The following is a 21987-nucleotide window of genomic DNA, read 5'->3' on the forward strand; positions in this document are numbered from 1 at the left end:
CTTTTTCTCTGCAGACTGAAATTCTGAGGTCACTTGACCATGTCCTCATCCACTTCTAAGTTTCTGAACACAATTCAGTCCATTTATTGGGTGGCTTCTGTACATTCTGTTGTCTGGGAAAAATAAATAAAAGTCCTCAAGTTTGGGGCTCAGCTGAACACGGGGGCAGACTGACTTTTGTTAGGAGAGTTGTTTATGCCATAGAAAGACAGCATGTTGGGGCTCTGAGGAAAGTTTAGACCTACAAAGCAGAGTGTGAGGGGGGAGGGTCCCTTCTCTTAGGTTTTCAGGGAAAGGAAAGGTTCTGAGCCACATGAGTAGAGTATGGTACGTTCTTACAGTCAGGCTGCCTCTGATTTCTAAACAGAAGGAAATGAAAGGAGTTCTTGCATTTCGAGGAAGGAATGTGTGACCTTGAGGATATAGGGGGATGGGGCAAAGGGACCATTTATGTCATGTACGTCCATCATACAGGGTATGCCTCCAGGAACCCCAGATAGCTTGGAGTCTGGAAGCCTGGGGCTACACACAGTCAGCTATGAAGGAAGAGAAACACAAAGATGCACATGGGCAGATCCAGTCTAGGTGAACTTAATTCCTTAATTCCTAGAGCAGCGGTTCTCAACCTTCCCAATCTCTGCGACCCTTTAATACAATTCCTCATGTTGTGGTGAATCCCAGCCATAAAATTATTTTCATTACTACTTAACAACTGTAATTTTGCTAATGCTATGAACCGTGGTGTAAATATTTTTTAAGACATAGGTTTGCCAAAGGGGTCATGATGCATAGGATGAGAAGCCCCGTTACAGAGACTGCCTGAGAGGCCTAGGTGTATAAAAAAAATGCCCTATGCACTGACTCCCTGCCTGGGCCTGCACTTAGACAAGGAGTCTCATGAAGCAAACTTACCACTTGCAGATATACACACAAGAGACAACGGATTCATGACAAGGTGGCCAGTCTTCAGGGCCCCTGGCAGATACAGTCTCACAGATCTCAAGAGCTGAGGGACCTGAGAAAGTTGCCTTTTGTGGGTTTACTTGACTAAGGTACTGAAGGACATTTGTTATAGAATGGGACAACCAGAGCTGGTCTTACCACATCCTTCCATATCTCAGGATGCTGCCTTCTAAAACATTCTAGGGTTATTGGACATTAGAAGTGAGAACTGACTGGTTTAGTCAAAGACTACCTGGAAGACTGTCCTTGCCATCCAGCACTTTTCAAACTTGGATGGATGAATGGAGGATGGATGGATGGATGGATGATGGATGGATGGATGGATGGATGGATGGATGGATGATGGATGGATGGACAGAAAGATAGGTATGGATATAGACATGGATATGCATACATACTGCTTACTTATTCAAGGCCAGCCAGAGACTCCCTCCTGTCTTCCCCTCCCCTGTATGTTCTACTCTTCACTGTCTTGCTCCAAATCCCTCTCATTGCTGCTTTATCTGACCATTAGCCTCTCCTTAAGGAATTCACCCTGTTAGGTCAAGATAACCCAAGACCACACTTTGATCCACCCAGAATCAAGAACTGACTTCCCCAACGTCTCTTTACTTAGCCATGGATTGTAACTGAATCACATAGAGTAGCATGAGGCCCATCCACCCTCAAGAGGAAGGGATCTCACCAGTGCACCTAAAGGTGAAATCTTAGGTCTACTTTAGAGATTTGCCTGCCACATATAAAGTGTTTTTTTTTTTTTGTAGATAACTAAATATCACAGTGAGATATTAAATCGTATTGGATATTTGGGATCAAAAGAATTTTGCCAGTTTCCTGATTGTTCCACTTTTAACCACTCTATTTGAATTGGCACGCTATAGTGTGCAGCAGCTGCAGACAATGCATATGTTTGGTTTCTAGCCTCTTTCCAATAATTTCAAGCTTCAAGCTTCCCCTGTATCCTCTGAGGAAGCTAGACCCTTTTGCAAGTGACAATCAAAGCTGAGACCCTCAGGGGTGGGATAGGCACAGTAACGTCTGTGCCTTTGGTAGCAGCACCCAACGCATGCTGGAGGCACATGCAGGACTCATACACACGTGCAGTAAATTAACTGCTAGTTCCCACTTCAGTCACACACCAGATCCAAAATGGCCGCCACCTGACAAAGAGGAAAGAACGTCTGAGAGTACAGGATCTACCTGTGCCTCCCCAACCTGCCGAACGTGATCTGAGGAGACCCCAGATCTGCATGCCCCCGGCCTTCTGTGTCACACTTTCTAAACCATCTAAATCTTTTAAACCATCACTGTCTCCTCTGGGTTCTCTGTTAAATATTCCATTCCAAATATGAGCTATGCAATTACTTTCCATAAATGAATAAATCACCAATGGCCGAGGAAATTCCCAAAGGAATGATCTCCAAGGGCCAGATATAAAAGTATTCAGTGAGGTCAGGATCCCAGGGTGACACTGTACAGACTGAGCTGAGAGGACTGGTCTGACAAGGGCAGTGAGCAGAGGGAAGCCGTTTTAGGGTTTTGCCCCTTGTAAACTGTCTTCCTGTTTGAGCAGTGGGGTGGTTTTATTTACTCCGTGACATTACAGGAAAGCTTTTGGCCTACAGCAGTTGACTATGGAGGGTTCTGGTTCCGGACTCTGTTCTGCCCCATTGACTCACCTGTCTCTGGAATATAATGACTTTAAACTTAGAAGTCCTAGGCTGTATAGTCCAGGGCAGATTCTCACGTGCTGATCTCTGTTAGTTTCCTCCTTCTGCCTTATATGTTCATCGTGGTTCATTTTCTAACGTTCTAAGATACTTTCTTAATTCATTAACCCGTATCCTACTGTGAGTGTTTAAGGTTAGTGATTTTCTCCTTACTGTAGTCACTACATCCCATGAGTTTTGACAAATAATATTTTTATCTTATAATCCAAAACATTTTCTGCTTTTCATCTTCATTTCTTTTTTGATCCGTGGGTTATTTCGTAAGATGGCTGTAGGCCTGTAACTTACATCCATCTATCCATCTTTGTGTGTTGAGATGTGTTCCTTCTACTCCTCACCTTTTCATTGGATGTCTTTTATATGAAGGATGTTGGATTTTGTCAAAAGCCTTTTCTGCATCTGTTGAGATGATCTTATGATTACTGTCCACTTATGTGATATACTACATTTATCGATTTCTGATAGTTGAAGTTTGCATCTCTAGAATGTGAGATTTCCTATGTCTCTTCTGCCTGTCTGCCTCTCTCTCTCTCTCTCTCTCTCTCTCTCTCTCTCTCTCTCTGCATATGTGTGTGCACGTGCAAATGTGCGAGTGTGTGTTCAAGCTCAGGCCATCAGGCTTTCACAGCAAGTGCTTTTACCCTCCGAGCCATCCTGCTGACCCATGAGATGGTTTCCATTATTCATATTATGGTAAGAGAGGATTATCTGTATTATATGAAATGTGTGGATCTTTCCTTATTGTCCAAAGATGATTAGCTTGTTAAAAATATATTCTTTATTTATTATTTTACCTGTATGACTGTATCCATGAGTTTGTTTGTTTGCTGGGATATATGCACCAGTTGCATGCAGACATAAATATATTTCGATCTTATTCTTCCCCTCTCCCAAGTCCTTCCAGATCCTTTCCACCTCCCTACCCACCCAACTTCAGGTTCTTTCTCAAAAACAAAATACAACAACAAACCCCCCAAAACCAAGAAAGCAAAGTAAAACACCAGCCAAAAAGAAAAAAAAAAGGCACTGAACTGCAACCAAATAGAAGCACACACACACATACACACACACATACACACACACACATACACACACATACACACACACACACACATACACACACACACACACACACACACATACACACACACACACACACACACACACACCTGTAGAATCTATTATATGTCATTATGTGTTGGTCAGCTACTCCTGAACATGAGGCCTGTCCGGGAGTGGCTGATATAACCAATGTCCTCTACTGGAGAAAACTGATTTTCCTTCTCCCAGCAGGTATACATGACATTTCAGTTGTTAACCTTTTCCTTAGTGGCTAGATTTTCATTCATTGGTTTACCCACTTTAAAGACATAACAAAATAAAATATAATAAGATAGAATAAAGATTACCACACTGAAGTTGGACAAGATAAATCAAGAGATGGAAGTGAGCCAAAGAAGGCACAAGAGTCAGAGACCACTTGTTTGCACACTCGGGAATCCCATGAAAACATTAAACTAGAAGCTAGCATGTACGTGCAGAGGACCTGTGCAGGTCTGTGCAGGTCTGTGCAGGTCTATGAGGTCTGTGCAGGTCTGTGCAGGTCTGTGCAGGTCGTCTGTGAGGTCCCGTGCGCACTGCTTCAGTCTCTGTGAGTTTATGTCAGCTTTGATCACATGGGTTTTCCTGGTGCCCTCCTGCCCCTCTGGCTCTCACACTCTCTCTGCCTCCTCTTCCACAGGGTTCCCTCAGGAGCTGAGGGAGGAATTTGATGCAGACATCCCATTAGAGCTGAGTACCCAGGGTTTCTCACCCTCTGTGTAACGTCTGGGTGTGAGTCTCTGTATTTGTTTTCATCTGCTGTGGGAGGAAACTTCTCTGATGATGGCTGAACAAAGAGCTAATCTATGAATGTAGCGGAATATCCCTAGGAACCATTTTATCACTGCATTTTTTCCCTTCTGTTAGACCAGTCATTCATTATTACCCTAGGACCCTGAGCTATCTCGTCTCCAGGCCTTGGCTACCCAGGCAGTGTTGGGAATGGACTCCATCTCGTGGAGTGGACCGAAGTCAGATCAGCTATTGGTTGGTTACTGCGTAAGCTTTGTGCCACCGTTACAAGTCGCACACCATTGCAGACAAGGGTCTGTGGCTGGGTGTGTGTTGGCTTTTCTCTTTGATAGCATGCAGAGTACCGTTCTGTGTCAGGCAGTAGAATATGGAGGTGAAGGCTCTACGTAGGCACCAGCTCTAAGTCTCCATGTTCAATGAGTTGTGTGGGTGCTGTCTTCAGCATGGGCCTTGCTGCCATTGTGGAGAGCAGCCTGTAGTTTTGGAAACTGCCTAGGTTTTGGGGGGATTTCGGTGGGAATCCTTTGGCCAACAACTCACTTAGATGTAATCCAATCCCCATGCTGGAAGCTTTGGTAACAGATGGCAAGTTGGAGCTCTATCTCCCCGATTATTTGGCAATTTCATTTAGATTGCCTTCATATATGTCTGTGTTTTAGGAAGTTTCTACTGTGTTGCATTTTTATACTCCCCCTCATATGCCCTTTAAGTTTAGCCGTCTCTCCCCATATCCCCCTCACAGCCCCCTCACTACTGCCCTCAGCCACTTGATCCTCCCATTCCAGGCCCCACCTTCCAACCATATCTAGGTATTCTATTTCCCTTTCCCTAGGAGGTCTATATCTGTTCCCTCTAGGCACTTACACTATATCTACCCTCTACTGGGGGGTGTTTGCTTATTTGTTTATTTGTTTGCTTGTTTGTGATGAGGTCTCTCTATGTAGCCCTGCTTGTCCTGGAACTCACTATGTAGATCAGGCTGGCCTCACACTGCCTCTACCTCCCAAGTGCTGTGCTTAAAGGAGTGTGCCACCATGCCTGGCACCAACTCTGATTCATTGATTCTTTGTATTATTTTCTTCATTTCAGTTTCATTCATTTCAGTCCTGATTTTAACTTCCTTTGCATTCATTGATTTTAGTCTTATTATTGTTTTCCAAGGCCCTGCGGTATATTATTAAGTTATTTATCTAAGACCTCTGGTTTTGTTAATGAAAGCATGTGCCGTCATTAACTGCTTTCATTGTATCCCATGAATTTGAGTATGTTGTGTTCCATTTCAGTCAATTCTAGGAATTATTTTTATTTCCTTCAATAACCTTTTCATTATTCAATTGTGTGTTGTTTAATTTCCATGAGTTTGAGTTTGTGTGTGTTCTATGCCTTCTCTTGCTTTTCATTTCTTGAGTTTGTTATTGTTGGTTTGTTTGCTTATTCCACAGTGGTCACATAGAACAATAGAAATTAATCCGGTTTTCCTGAGGTTGTTAACACCTACATTTTGTGCTAACATATGACCTATGTTAGAGGAACCTCCATGAACTTCTGAGAGGACTGTTTGGGTAGAATGTTGTATAGGTGTCTGTGAAGTCCATTTGATGTCTGGTGTCATTTAATGCAGATGTTTCCCTATTTATTGTTGGGATAATCTGTCTGTCATTGAGAATGAGACAGTTCAGTTAACCACTGTTACTGTTCTGGAATTGATGTATGGCCTTATATCTAACAATATTTGTTTTGTGGAATCAGTATGCTCATATTTGGTGGATATATGTTTTGAATTATAATGTCTTCTTGGTGAATCATTCCCTTAATCAGTACAAAGTATCTTTATCTCTTCTGGCTGATTTTGGTGTGATCTCTGCTTTGTCAGATATTTGAACAGGGACACTTGCTTGGAGTGCCTTTTCCATCCTTTAACCCTAAGATAGTGTCTAATTTGATGGTGAGGTGAATCTCATGGAGGCAACAGATAGATAGATCCTGTTTTTCAATCCATTCTTTTAGTCTGTGTCTTTTGATTGGAGAACTGAGACCATTGCTCTTCATAGTTATTGAAATGAGGGTATCAGGGCCTGTCATTTGATGATCTTATAGTGTTTGGTTTTCTTCTATCCTTAATTTACTTAATTACTTTTCTGTCATGATTCTTTTCCTTATAGTCTCATAAGTGTGTTGATGATTCTCTTTAGTCTAAAGGATTCTTTCCTGGGTCTTTTGTAGAGCTAGCCTAGAGGTCTTGAATTTCTTTGGTCTGTTTTTATCATGGAAAATTATTCTTTCTCCTTCAATTATGACAGATAGTTTTGCTGGGTATAGGAGTCCAGGTTGGTAGCTGTTGTCTTTCAGAACTTGAGAATACATCATTCTAAGCCCTCCTGACTTTTAAAGTTTCTCTTGAAGAATCTGCATTCATTGTACAGGGCCTGCCTGTATATGTGAGTTGAAGGGTTTTGTTGGTGGTGTTTGCAAATATCAGTACACTTTCTTTATTGCATTTAGTGTTTTAATTTTAATGTAAGCATGTCCATTTTGATGTTCTAAATAATTGTATTTTCTATTATTATTTTATTGAAAATGTTTCCTGTAACTTTAGCAAGAAAGCCCCTCTCCTTCAGATCCTATAATTTGTACATTTGTTCTTTTTATAATGTCCTATAGTTCTATTTGTAACTTCTTATTGATTTATTTTTGACATTGACTGAGTATTCCAGTTCCTTTCCTGTCTTCACAAGTCCTGGTATTCTGTTGTATCTGTGGCTTATTACATTGCTAGGCTTTCAACTGAGATTGCTGCCATTTTCTTGAATTTTCATTTCCAGTGTTTTGGTTTGGTTTTTCAATATGTAATAACTTCATTAAATTCAGGTGTTTTGAGTTTTTTAAATCATACATCAACCCCATTATTTCATTCAGTGTGTTTCATTCTTTGTGTTTTCTTGGAATTAATTCAGAAGTTTCCTTATGTCCTCTTTTATGTCTTTGAACATACCTAGAATCTTTCTTTTGGCCTACTGGGATTTTGTCAAATTCATTCATATTAAAGGTCATTACCATCGGATTGATAATTTTTGGAGAAGTCATGCTTCTTGATTTTTCTTTTTTCAAATGTTTTTTCATTGAGACCTAGAGTTAGGCCATTGGTTTAAAATGTTTATTTAAATTCTGCCAATGGTAAATATTTCCAGTGTTCAAAAGGGACTAGACTGTAATATAGTTGAAATGCTGCTTTGTTTTGCTAGACTGATATTCTGAGCAGCACAATCTGTCCCCTGTATTCCTCTGAGAACAAAATGCTGTATATAAACAAAGCATTGTGAGAATTATGGTAATATATCAAACCAGGTTTTAAAAAAAATATCTCTTATGCCCCAATCATTTTAGGAAGTCAAAGTCACTGACAGTACTGTGTTATGAATGTATTAGTTACTGTGAGTGAGCAGGAAAAAATACAGAGTAATACCAAGGATTCTATTCCCTAGCTTCCAGAAACCTGTTGCACGCTGTATGGTGTTGGGTCACAAATGATGGACACATCCCTGATCAGCCTTTGGTGTCATATTGGAATTAATTTTTATTTTGCCTCTGAGCCTTTCCTTTGGAATACTGAATCACAGATCCTGGTCCTTTCAGTAAAAGGTGCTTTCTCAGGCAGAGTTTCAAATGCCTCCACAAAGAAATTTCAGGAATCTATTTACAAATGCAGGCCTGAGCCCTATACAAATCCTTTCCAATGTCCAGCACACTGCTTGGAGCCAGTGTTTAAGTCCCCTGTGAAGTGTGGTTCACCTGAGTTCCATTGTGTTGAAATCCTGTTCAGCTCTGACTTAAAGTTTCTTCTCCTCAGTCTAGCAGTGATGTCCTGGACAGGCTTCTGAGCTGTGTGTCTGCATTTCCCAGGAGCGCTGATTCACAGAGGCTCTTGAGCCACTGGTACAACAAGGGTCTCTTTAAGGTGGGGTTCCACAACTCCTCCAGTGTAATGCTCCACCCCAAGAAGGGAGAGTTTGCCAAGCGTGCCCTTCTGCACTGATATGATGTGCACCTGGGTCCCTACTCTTCTCCTGTCCCCTTCTGAAAGTACAAGGCAGATTTTCTGAGCCTGTTTGTACTGAGCAATAGTTTGCACCATCTCCTGTTGCTATTACCTTTCATTGAGAGTAAAGAGCTTCTCTAAATGAACCAGTCTTTCCAGACAGGGCTCTGGAACTTCTTACCTATTTTTACTTTGCCATTAAAATTAGAGATGTTTAGATCTCCCTCATATCTTCTGACAGCTGTTATCCAACTCTTCCCAGTACATTCTTCATTTTATTTATTGCTTGAGTGTTTCATTTAAACATTTCTTTTGACCGTTTCTTTTTATTATTTCTATTTTATTGAAAATAGATTTTTTTTCCTACAGTATATTCTGATTATGGTTCCCCTCCCTCAGCTCCTCTTAGATCTTCCCCATCTCCACTCCCATTGAAATCAACACCCATTCAGCCTCTCATTAGAAAGCAAGCAGGCATCTAAATAATAATAATAATAATAATAATAATAATAATAATAATAATAATGTAAAACAAGAACAAACTAGAATAGAACAAAATAAATGAACAAAAAGGAAGGAAGGAAGGGAGGAAGGAAGGAAGAGAGACAGAGGGAGACAGAGACAGAGACAGAGACAGAGAGAGAGAGAGAGAGAGAGAGAGAGAGAGAGAGAGAGAGAGAACAAGAAGCACATAAGGTGCAGAAGCACTTTTCAATACGTAGGAGTTCCATAAAAACACAAAACTGGGAGCCATCTGTAAAGAGGAAAAAGGATCCCTAACAAAGAATATCCAAAAATGTCATTTAGTTTCTTGGTTGACCATCTACTTCTGGGCATGAGGCCTGTCCTTAAGAGTGGTTTATTCGCAAGCAGTTATCAATTGGGGATAGTTTCTGGATTTGGTTGAGAGCTTGGGTCCACTTCTTTCATGCAGGACCTATGCATGTAGCCTCAGTCTCTGTGAATTCATATGCATGTTGGTCCTGCTGGGCTTAATAAAAGACCCTGATGTCCTCCATCCCCTCTGAGTCTTACAATCTTTCTGCCTCCTCTTTCCTGAGTCCTGAGGGGAGAGATTTGATGGAAATTTCCCACTTAGGAATGAGTATTCCAAGTTCTCTCACTCTCTATATAATACCTCTGTATTTGTTCCCAACTACTTCAAGAGGAATCTTCTCTGATGATGGCGGAGCAAGGCAGTGACCTGTGAATATAGCAGAATATCATCAGGAGTCAGTATTTATTGCTATGTTCCTTCACCAGAACAGTAGTATTTGGTTTCCTCCTAGATTTCTTGCTATCTGATCTCAAGTTCTTGGCCACCTGAGCAGTGCTGGGATAGGTTCCATCTCATGGAGTGGGTCTTGAATCCACCTGGATGTTAGTCAGTTACGTCCACAAGCTTTGTACCTATTGCACTAGCACATTTTGGGGGTCAATCATCACTGAAGATCAAAGAAAGGTTTGTAGCAGGGTTTGTGTTTACCTTTCTCCTTTGGCAGCATGCACAGTACTCTCCAATACCAGGAACATTCATCCATATGTGTGAACACTCTAGGCAGACACCAGTTCCACTTCTCTATATTCAATGAGTTATATAAGTGTTATTTTTAGCAATAGGGTCTTACCATCAGTTTATAGAAATCAATAGCATGGACGATAACCTGGATTGCTCAGGATTTCCCATGGGGCCCCTTTGATCAACAAATCAGTTATATGTAACCCATTCCCTATACTGGAAGCTTCATTAGGACATGAGAGACATCCAGTTAGAGCTCAATCTCCTCCAATATTTGGCAATTTATTTAGATGTATACCTGTACTCATAGATATATACATTTTAGGAAGCTTCTACTTTATTAAGTTTCCATGTGACTCCTCAGATAACCCTTCATTTTAGCTGTCCCTCTCTGTATTCCTTCCCTCACCTCCCTTCTCCCTCTCCCTGTTTCAGCACCCTGCTCCTCGCCCTTCCATCCATCCATAACCATTCATTCTTTCCCCTTCCTAGGGGGTCCATCCCTTCTCCACTAGTCCTTTACTCTATACATAACTTTTGTGGTTATACAAATTATAGCTTTTGCTTATCAAAGACTTAATAGCTACTTTTGCTTATCAAAGACTTAATAGCTAACAACCACATATACTCAATTATGGACCGTATTTGTCTTTCTGGGTCTGGGATACTTCACTCAGGAGTATTTTTTCTAGATCCATCCATTTACTTGTGAATTTTATCATTTAATTTTTTTAAAGGCTGAGTCATGCAGCATCATGTAAATATACCACATTTTCTTTATCTGTTTACTTGTTGACAGACATCTAGGATGTCTCCAATTCTAGGTATTATAATAGGGCAGAAATGGAGATGGCTATGCAGGTGTCTTTGTAGTAAGATGCAGTGTCCTTTGGGTATCTACCCGAGTGCTAGGTGTAGTGGATTCTGAGGTAGACAGATTCCCATCTCCCTGAGGGACGTTCACACTGATTCCCATAGTGGTTATACCAGCAATGGATGAATGTTCTCCTTACTCCACATCCTCACAAACATGAGCTGTAATTCGTTTTATTGATCTTGGCCACTCTGACTTGTGTAAGAGGACATCTCAAAGTACTTTTGATTGGCTGAATTTTCAAAATTTTCAATTTCTTCCTGAATATTTCAGCCACATTGACGACTTTCTTTGTACACGTTCTCACATCCTGAATTGAGAGCCTGCTTTATTCAGTTGCCTGTTCCCGTTTCAGATGTTGATGCTTTTACAAGTATGCATTTGAATTCTTTGGCATTTTAACCATGTTGTTATCCCTGGAGGCACAAGCTAAGTATTTACAGTCTTTCAATGTTGTCATGTTTCTTCGCTTTCTCAGGTGTCTTGTGTGTGGCCGTCTGCAGTTTGCAAAGCTGTTGCTTTGGGTGGCTGTTCCTTTGTTTGGGGATCTTAGTGTACACCCTACAGTTGAGGATCTAACCCCCAATACCACTCAGAGAAGAGAACAAGCTGTTGTAACAGCAACACCCTTGATCCAAGCATACCATATAAATGCACTTAGCACTAATTTAGACCATTAAATAAGCAACCAATAACTACGGAAGAAAATGGCAAAAATTGTGTGGTCTGTACTGTAAATTATGGTAAAATTAAAAATTAGTAAAAGAATAAAGTAAAAAAGGGAGCATGGAAGGTGTAGAAAGGAAAAAGATCTCTCTCCTCCAGCGGAGCAAGATGCTCAAAGGAAAGAAGGCCAAGGGGAAGAAGGTGGTCCGGCCCCCGCCGTGGTCAAGAAACAGAAGGCCAAAAAGGCCTAAGAACTTCGGCATTGGGCAGGACATCCAGCCCAAAAGAGATCTCACGCGCTTCGTCAAATGGCCCAGCTACACCAGGCTGCAGCGGCAAAGAGTCATCCTCTATAAGCTGCTCAAAGTACCTCCTGCCATCAACCAGTTCACCCAGGCCCTGGACAGGTAAACAGCGACTCAGCTGCTTAAGCTTGCCCACAAGTACAGACCAGAGACAAAGCAGGAGAAGAAGCAGAGGCTGCTGGCCTTCGCTGAGAAGAAAGCTGCTGGCAAAGGGGACGTCCCAACTAAGAGACCACCTGTTCTCCGAGCAGGGGTCAATGCAGTCACCACCTTGGTGGAGGACAAGAAGGCTCAGCTGGTGGTGATTGCCCATGATGTAGACCCCATTGAGCTGGTGGTTTCCCTGCCTGCCCTTTGTCGAAAGATGGGGGTGCCCTACTGCATCAAGGGAAAGGCCAGGCTGGTGCGCCTGGTCCACAGAAAGACATGCACAACTGTTGCCTTCACACAGGTTAACTCGGAAGACAAGGGTGCTCTGGCTAAGCTGGTGGAAGCTATTAGGACCAATTATAATGACAGATGTGACGAGATCCGCCGCCACTGGGGAGGCAACGTCCTGGGTCCTAAGTCTGTGGCTCGCATTGCCAAGCTGGAAAAGGCAAAGGCTAAAGAACTCGCCACTAAGCTGGGCTAAATGTACACTTAAAGTTTTCTGTACATAAATATAATTACAAAATGTTTTAAAAAAAGGAAAAGGATGCTAAAGAAAACTGTTCTGAGAAACAAAAGAAAAAACAAGATTAGAAAATCTGAGTACACAATGAAGAAGAATGTATAGGTTCAATTAAATAGCAATGAGAAAAATAAAGTTACTATGCTACTGAGTGAAAAGGTGAGGTGTAGAGGGAAAGACACCAAGTATTGGCACAACTCCCTGGGTCCTCCAAAGTGGGCGCTTAGTTCGGGGGCATCAACTGAGATTGGAGACTCTTGTCTTTATGGCCAGCTAAGCTGGTCCCTGGTGTAAAGTAGTCCAGTGTCACATGCCTGCCCAAACTGTTTCTCCTTGGAGGGTTTTCATTCTTTTACGTACCCAGAAGCTCTGCTGGGTACAGTTGGCTTTGCGGTCTGTGGGGTAAGCTTGCTGCCTTCCCACAACACCTCTGCATGGCTAATGTCACAGCCAGAGCATGTCTCCCAAGCACACCGGAAGGAGGAAGCAAGCACGGCTCTGGAATCTGCACGGTTTAGAGGACCAGGCACCTTGCTTTGAAAACCTGCTCAGCATGAAGCACCACGTAAGAAGCCTGCAAGTCAAATTACTCCTCTGGAGCTTCAGCGTTCTCAGAGATTCCGGATGGGCTACTGACCGACCTCCAACTCAGGGCTATCCCATACCATCATCCTCCTCAAGTAATAGTGGAGGGTAGGGCTTCTAACCCCCATCCACTTCACGGTTTCAGCCAAACCTCCTGCTACCCGAACTCAGTGTGTCTGTGACCAGCCCTCTCCATAACTACCTCCTACAGCTGTCAGTCACATGGGACTGCGGCAGGTTGATCCCAGGCTCAGTGGCTTGTGGTTGTGCCTTCTTATCTGGACCCCCAAGGAGAGCTTAGCCTTAAATAATAGTTTTCTCAAAATAATAAAAGGCTACAGCCCTCCAAGACTTGGAGGGTGACAAAATAGATCTCCTTGACTGCCACCACAACACACAGCAGGCTCTGTGTTAGTCACATGAGAGGAGAGCCTCCTCTGGGCTCATAGTTCCAGCCATCGAGGCAGTGGCAATGTGGATTTGTGGCAGTGGATCATGTGTTGTAGGAGGGGCCTCATATCTTTGCAGGTCTTGGGCCTCAATCAGAACTGACGCTGCCTACAGAGACCAATTTCCGCTAGCTGGGCCATGCATTAAAATGTTTCTGCAGCCTCTCAAAATTGTACTACTGGCTGGGGACAGGTTATTCAAAACCTAGCCTGAGGGGAGCTCTTCACATTCCAGCCCCACTCCCACCTGGTGGAAAGCTTTTAAGAGCTATGTCTCATTCGTGTAGCTATCGCTGTCCACCTTAATACCTTGATATGAGGTCCCTCGCTGAACTGGAAACCTGGCATTGTGGCTAGCCAGCAAGATCCCAGGACCTGCCTCTCTCTGCCCCTCAGTGCTGGAGTCTTGATGGTGATAGACTGCACAGCCATGCCTGGCTTTTTTCCCATAGATGCTGGGCATTCAAACCCAGGTTCTCAAGCTTGCAGAGTAAGTGCATCCAAGTAGATGAGACCATCATTCATCCCGATCTTCCTGGGCTGAGCTGTGTCTCCTGCTAGCATGTACAAGATACTTACTCTCTATGGGCCTCAGTTTCCTTCTCTGTGAAAAAGGAAGAGACAGAGAGGATGTGGCAATACCCGCAGTGGGCTAGGTCCTCTACGTAGATCATTAATCAAGAAAATGCCCCCACAGACTTGCCTAAGGGCCAATCTGCTGGAGGCAGGTCCTCGGTTGAAGCTCCCTCTCTCAAATGACTAGAATGTATGTCAAGTTAACGAACTCTAACCAGCACACTCCATTCCCATCCCTCTACCACTGCTTATGGACTGCTGCGGGGATCCCTGCACCGTAGATACTATTTAAGACATGGGCTGGGATGCCTACATTCAGATTAAATATGTCGGTTATTACGCCTTTCTTACAACGAATCTTACCATTCTTTTTTAATTTGTAGTTTTAATATCCCCCAGCCTGGAACTTTATAAAGAGGCTTTTAAAAGTCAAGTGAGACAGATTGCTATTACCCAGCCTAGAGAAAAAGTTACTAAGTGATTGACTGTTAATTTCCACTCATGTCTCCAACCGGCCATCAATGGATACTGTTAATTCAGGCCCCTAGTTGTATTTTTCATTGAGCTTCAGTAGGATGATTTGCAGGTGGTAAGACTGTGCCCATTGTTAGCAGAAGCATTAGCATCTTCACAGCCATTTCATTTCGTAGTGTGCATTTTACCACATGTAATACCTATTTCATTTACAGTTAAAGGCATAGTTAGTTTGTGCCAATAAAACACATCATTAAAACAGAATTACTGAATATTAACTAGGCAGCACCGGGGAGCAGATCAGAGACCAGTTTAAACAAGAGTGCTGGCAAGCTTATTATATTAAACTTTGTTAGCATGCTGGCTCTAAACCGAATATGCTTTTGAGAACCTTAATTTACAACCGAGCTGAGCCTTCACCTTCATATCTCAGTGTTTTTATTTTGAAAGCATTGACACCTTTTGTTCAAATCAGTTGTGTTTCTCTGTCAGACGAGAAATGAAGGCTAAGGAATCAGTGACCTGTGGCTGTCCTGCGCTTGCTAGGATTAGTCTCTTTTTTGGTTACAGATTTTTGGGTGTTTGTTTTCCATTTTTGAGGCAGAGACTCACTTTGTTACCCCAGGCTGCTATAGAACTCTCACTGTGTAACCCTGGCTGGCCTCAAACTCAAGGAAGTCCTCGGGACTCACTCTCAAGTGCTGGGATGTCAGGTGGGAGCCAGCATACATGGCTTATTCCCTTAAAAAATGTCAACTGAGTAGCTTTATATAATATTAGAAACTTGATGTATAAATAATTCAAATTCATATGCATACATACAAACATACATAAACATAAAAACTATATGTATAGATACATGAGCATATGTCAACTTGGTTCATAAACTTGGACAACTTTAATATCCAAGAAGCAGCTTACAAGTGATGTTTGTGTCACTTACATGGCACATACAAACCATTGTTAGATGATCTGAGAACATTGTCTTGAAAAGCCGTTAAGTGCAAATGCACCCTATCTAAATGGAACAGTCACCCATGGCAATACCGTAGTGACAGTGCCCACCTCACTCCCGTGTAGCTCACCTCGTCTCACTGCTTTCCTTTTGCACCCTCATTTGGCTGACGTTTTCTAGGAGCTTCCCAAGAATGAGTGAGTGGAGATATCTTGACCCAGATTCGTGTGCAAAGACAGGCTGAGGTCACAGCTCTTGTTGATCATCCAAAATGCTATCCCAAGACCTATCAGCAAATGGTCTGTGGAGAAGTCATGCTGCTGGAGCTATTCTGTACAAATCCTATTTTCATTTCTCTGGAGTAAAGACCAGGGTGAACTGCTGAACTATATGGTTGCTACGGTTTCAGTGTGTCCTCTAAGAGTTAACATGCTGGAAGCTTGGGGCCTAGTGTTGCGAGGTAGCAGGTGTAACTTTAAGGCATAATGTCTAAGAAAATGTGTTTTTTTTCATTTGGTGGCACTACTCCCAAAAGGGATTAATATAGTGACTGTGGGTCCCTGGCTATCTCCCATGATAATCAATCATTATAAAAGAATGAGCCTGACCCCAGAATTCTTCAGGATTCCTGTCTCAGTATGTGACAGCTCTGTTCCTCTCACATGTGTTCCTACCATGATGTCATCCAGCCATGAAGCCTTGAAATAAATCTATCTGATCCTGAACTTGCAGCCTCAAAAGTTTGTGTCCTGCAAGATTTGCATGCCAACATGTCATCATGGGTTAGAGAGAGACTCCCGAGGCGCCACCACTCTCTGAGGAATAGTTGGCAGTTAAAGGTGACTGAGGCAATGGGATGTCACTTTGTTCGATGGTATAGCCACTGGTAAGTTCCCCAAGTACCAGTAAATAACTCTTTGCCCATGCTCATGCAAGCAACACTACACACATATATCCACACCTACACACACTCACATGCATACACATGCATGTGCGTGCGCGCACACACACACACACACACACACACACACACACACACACCAAAGCTAAAGAGGAACTTGTTGAGAAGAAGGAGGATCTCAATAGGAGACAGAGGAGAATGAGAGAGGGAGATGGGGATAAAAAATGACCAAAATTTATATTATATATAATATATATGTATAGTATACAATGTGTATATGTAATGAATATGTGTGTGTTTGTGCATGAAACTGTCAAGAATGAAAATATGCATGCTCAATAGAGCTCTTTGGTTTGTTTCCAGCCTCAGATAATTTGTTATAGTCAAAGAAAATAGGCTAATATAAAAATCACTAGAGGCATACCCCACGGACATCATTAAGTGTTGATTATTTCAGAAACAAACCCTCTGATATGTTAGCAACTGTCTTTACTGAGAAGAAAGGCTGCTCTGAGTGATTTTGTGCATGCGTCCGTTTTCATTTCTCATGGGGAAATACCCAAGAATAGAATTTTTGAATCATGTGGCATACATAAACTTAGGTTTGTTAGTGATTGCCAAAAGGTTTTGCAACATCACGATGCCATTTCCACTTTTGGCTGTGACGTACATGAAGTCTAGTCGCCGTGTGTCTCCACTTTCGCTGTGACAGACTGTCTGCAGGGTGTGACGCACTGGCTTTCTGCAGGTTGAATCTGTGGTATTTGATGGCTCTCAATGTTGAGGGCCTTTCTGTGTTCTCTTTGGCCATCTGTAATTCCTCTATGATCAAACTCTTGTTAAGTCGTGTGCCCATAGCTATTAGGTTGTTTTCTCTGTCCATCTTCAGCCCCTCTTAGATGTATGTTCCCTCACTTGGCAGTGATACCTTTGAGTAGACATTTTATTTCAATAAAATCAAGCATACTATTTTGTTCTTTGACAATAATATTCGGTTCCATTTTTTCCTAGGACATATTGCAGTTTTAGCTTTTTATTTGGGACTCTGAATCTTTATAAGTTTTAGTTTGATGGTTATAGCTATGATTTAGTTCAAATTAATTTCTGCTTATGGTGCAAAGACCACGTTGAAGGTCTTTTCCCATGTATCCATTAATGCTCACACCACTTGTGTGAATCTAATCTCATTCCTCCATTGATAGTCTACACAGCTCTGTAGAAAATTGCTTGGCCATCACCGTGGGTCTGTTTGGTCTTCACATTTTGTTCCATTGATTTGTCTTCTTAACGCAAGTCTACATTATCATGATTACTGTTTCTTCATAATAAATTACATAACCAGGGATGTAAGTATTCAGATTTTCTTTTTCTTTCGGATTTTGTTAGTCACTTTTCTAAAATAGTTTTTCACTTGCACACTTAATTGCACACTTATGCATGCAATGTGTTTTGCTCAAGTCCACCCCCACTTCCTCCTCTGCAACACTCCCTACCCCATCACCATTTCTCCCTCCCAAGTATATTTACTCTTTCTTAACTCACTGGATCTAGCTAGTGTAGAAAGTACACACCTGGCTACACAGCCATCCACTGTAGCATGGGGAGCCATTCAGGGGCACATCCCGGAAGGAAGCTGACTCTCCTTCCCTCAGCAGCCAGTGGCTGCCAAAAGCTCCTCGGCTAGTGGTGGCACTGGTGATTGCCCCGTCCACGCAGGCTTTCTGACTGACCTGATCTTGTGCAAGTCTCCTACAGGCAGTTGAAGCTGCTGTGAATTCTTATGTACAGAGGGCCTGCCTGTCAAGAAGACACTGGTTCTCTGCAGCCCTCCACAACTTCTGACTCTTTTATAATCTTTCTTCTCCCTTCCATGATGATCCCTGAGACTGCAGGTCTGATAGAGATTCCTATTTAGGGCTGGGAATTCCACAAGATCTTATTCTCTGTACTTGACGAGTTGCCATATTAAGGCCCAATCTATTGGGAAAAGAAGACAGAGGCTTCTCCGATGAGGGTTAAGATCTGTGCCAATCTATGGGTATAAAGATAAGTATTTAGAGGACAGTTTGATACTATGTCCATTTAGCAGAATAATGGTGGGTTCTACTTTAAGATCTAAGTCCCAACTATGTGTTCTGCCTCGTGGAGTGGGCCTCACATCCGATCAGAATGGCTGGCCACTCCCATAGCTCTCCTGCCACTCTCACATCCACAGCCATGACTTGGCAGGCGTCCTCATGGTAGCCTATAGTGTTCACAGTCAGTAAGGCTAATAATGACTTTTCCCCACAAGCAGCCTCTGTCACACATTCTGGAATTATGAAAGTTAGCCAGTAATACGGACAAATCCTCCAGATCAGTACCAGCTTGATGTCTCCATTGTCCAATGACCCAAGTACGTGCAATGGTGTCTTCAGCAATGGTGTCTTGCTGTCAAGTTCTTATGGGTTACCAAGAGCAATGTCAGTAGTCTATATTGTTCATGGAATCTGTCAGACCTCCCCTACAGATATGTACTTAAGTGTTTATGTTTCTAAGTTCACTATTGGAATTTTTTGTTAATTTTTTTGTAGCCCGTGGTTTGCTAAACTTGAATGTTTTTTAGGTCAAGAAGTTTTTGTAGATTCCTAGGTATTTTCTCTATAAAACCATTCTTCCAGTAATAAACTCAGCCTTACTCTTTGATTCCCTGTACTTTGTCCTTTTACCTCTCACAGGCCTGGCCTGACTCCAGCCTTAGCTGGGGTTGACTGTTGTTTCCTGCCCGTCTCAGTAGGAAGAGTGCAGACTCCCTCTCTGGAGTTAGCACTGTGCTTTCCTAGGGGACATCTACCCTACCATGAGGCCTCCTTGTTTCCTTTTTGCTTTTCCCTTTCATTTTGCTGTTGAAGACAGTTTGTCTCAGTCCAAGGTCTAGGGTTGGCGTCACCCAGCGCTCCCTCCCGAGGCTCCATGCAGGACGCACTGGCCTTACCTCACCCTTCCAATGCTCTCCTCTGCTTGTAGCATCTTGCCTCTAATGCTCACAGCTTTCCTGTGCGCTTTGGCATGATTTGCTTTGCATTGATATTTCTCATGTTTACAAACCTTCTAAACTTTGTATCTCCAATGTGGAAACGTTTTGAACATTATAGTTGCTCCATTATGTTATTTGATCTATTTCTTCTGCTTATGTTTTAACTCTATCCAAGTTACTTCAAAGTCTCTGTCAGCTGATTCAAAATCTAGATGACTTGTGTGGCTTTTTCTTTAACCTCGTTTTAAGCCTGGAAGGTTGATTGTTTATGTGGCTAGTGATGTTTTTACTGGCATCTAGATATCATGCAAATAAAGTTGGAGGCTGGAAATGGTATTACATTTCTCTAGAGAGACCCACCCTTCCTTCTGGAGGCTGATCCCATAACTCCAGTCAGGGAGCACTGAGTCGAAACTGGCTTGCAGTCCCAGAAGGCTCCATCCACTTCAAGTTCATGCCTGCTCCGCCAGTATTTCCTGCTCATCCTGTTACATTTTCGCAGCTTTTCTTCCCCAATGGGCATTGAATTCAGTATCTTATGACATGTCTGAAAAAGTCCACTTTGCATCAAGAACTCTGCCTGCAGCTGATAGCTACATTTGCCTGGTTTCATGCATACTGACAGAAGACCTGAGAAGAGCGTGTGTGTGTGTGTGTGTGTGTGTGTGTGTGTGTGTGTGTGTGTGTGTGTGTAAAGCTGATGACAGTGGTTGTACAAGAATTACTCAAGGGATGGATGAAAATATTTTATAGTAGTGAGGAGGGGGCGTATCTGGCGTATCTGGATTTAGTAGTAGACATTTCATTATCTTGTTTAGTAGTAAATTTCATACCATATATTTCTTTTCTTGAGTCTGACCATTTGTTTGGGTGCTGTGGGTCCAGATGTTTGCATTTTATTAGAGGGCAGACTTAGGTGCTGGTGCCTGCTTGCTATGTTTGGCCTTTTGTTGCCATACTTCCTTTCTGACATATCAACAAAATGAAATCAGTAACAGTGGTTAAACATCTGCTCTCTGGACTTGCTTCAGAGCTGAGTAGGGACTCTGCAGAGGCCCTGGTCAATATTTCTGATCTGCCATGGGAGCATATAAGGCCTAGAGGACTGCAAAGGCATTTAGGAGGGGAAAGAAAATGGCTATTGGTGAAGGTTGAAAGCCAGACTGTGACACCATGGAGATCTAGGGGTCTTTAGTGGTGGTATATAGGTGATATGACATGTCATCTGAGAACTGTCCCAGCCAGGTGCCTTGAAATATCAAGAAATGAGAAGAGCCAAGCACAGGCTTGCCTGTTAGGGAAGCGAGCAGGAAGACAAGTGTCTGTGCCACAGGGGTGGAGGGGCTGGGTTTCTTACCTGGCTTTTGTCTTCCATTAGGAGACCCCTTTGAAACGGAAAGCGAATCAGGCTTGGAAGCACACTGTTAGTGAGCATCGCTGCCCAGTGAAGCCTGGGAATCATAGTGAGGAGCTGTGGATTAGTTAAGACTGGGGTAAAGTTCAGGCAGGCCGAGCTTGAGGAGGATTGTGCAGACCCAGCCGTGAGGAGCTTCCTCCAGCCGTAGTAGAGGAGACGTGAGACACAGAGTAGGATTCTTACTCACTTGGGAGCCTGCACATGTCTCTGTCAGAACCTATTGAAAAGATTTGTACAGCAGTGAAGAAAGGGTTTTCTTAGGTAAGGGTAAATACCACATTGTCAGGACACCTCCCAATGTATCAGCTTTCCTTTTACCACTTTATTCCTGGGGCTTAGGCCTAACGCTTCAGTTTTCAAGCTCCTCAAAGGACAGGTTTGCCAGTGTAAAACAGGAAGCCAGTGAGTGTGTTGTGGTGGAGTACAACACGGATTAGTTATGAAGGATGTGATAATGTGGTCAGGGCTGGTTGGTTGGACCATAACTGCAGCTCTGTTTCCTGAAAAGGTCAGCATCAGGGAGGGAGTGCCAAGAGCCCTGATCTAGATCTGCTAGAACATACTAGTCCTGCATCCCCACCCCCACCCCCACGCCATGACAGCGGTCAGATGTGTATGGCACACAGTGGCCACCTCTGCATAAGAACTATCTTAGAGCCCTCGATCCTCTGTCCCCCAAGATGGTGGGAATGCTGCCATGTGCACTTGCTGAGGGTGCAGGTGACCATGGTGGCATCTGAGAGGTAGGTGTAGGCACTGCAGGCCATTCAATACCAGTCGGCCTCCTCATACAATAAACATTGAGGGTGCACTTCAATATGAGTGACCCAGACATTAGATCAGCATCCGAGGTCTGCCATAGAATTTAGCCTACTAGGGCGTAGCTTTTCACCTGCAGAGGAATTGCTGTCTCATTGACAGCAGCTCAAGCATCACTACAAAGAGAAGCAGCGTCATCAAGGAAATGTTAGCCAGATGACAGGAACATCCTTGA

The 21987-nt window shown here is 42.9% G+C and overlaps 1 protein-coding gene and 1 pseudogene across 6 annotated transcripts in view; both read left to right on the forward strand.

Moving 5' to 3' along the window:
* Otud7a (OTU deubiquitinase 7A) overlaps positions 1 to 21987 on the forward strand; it is a 323763-nt gene that overhangs the window by 265756 nt on the left and 36020 nt on the right. The gene's annotated exons all lie outside the window — the stretch shown is intronic.
* Positions 11748 to 20818, forward strand: Rpl7a-ps34 (ribosomal protein L7a, pseudogene 34; annotated as a pseudogene).

The sequence above is a fragment of the Rattus norvegicus genome, chromosome 1, assembly GCF_036323735.1.
Source record: "Rattus norvegicus strain BN/NHsdMcwi chromosome 1, GRCr8, whole genome shotgun sequence".
NCBI classification, from domain to species: domain Eukaryota; kingdom Metazoa; phylum Chordata; class Mammalia; order Rodentia; family Muridae; genus Rattus; species Rattus norvegicus.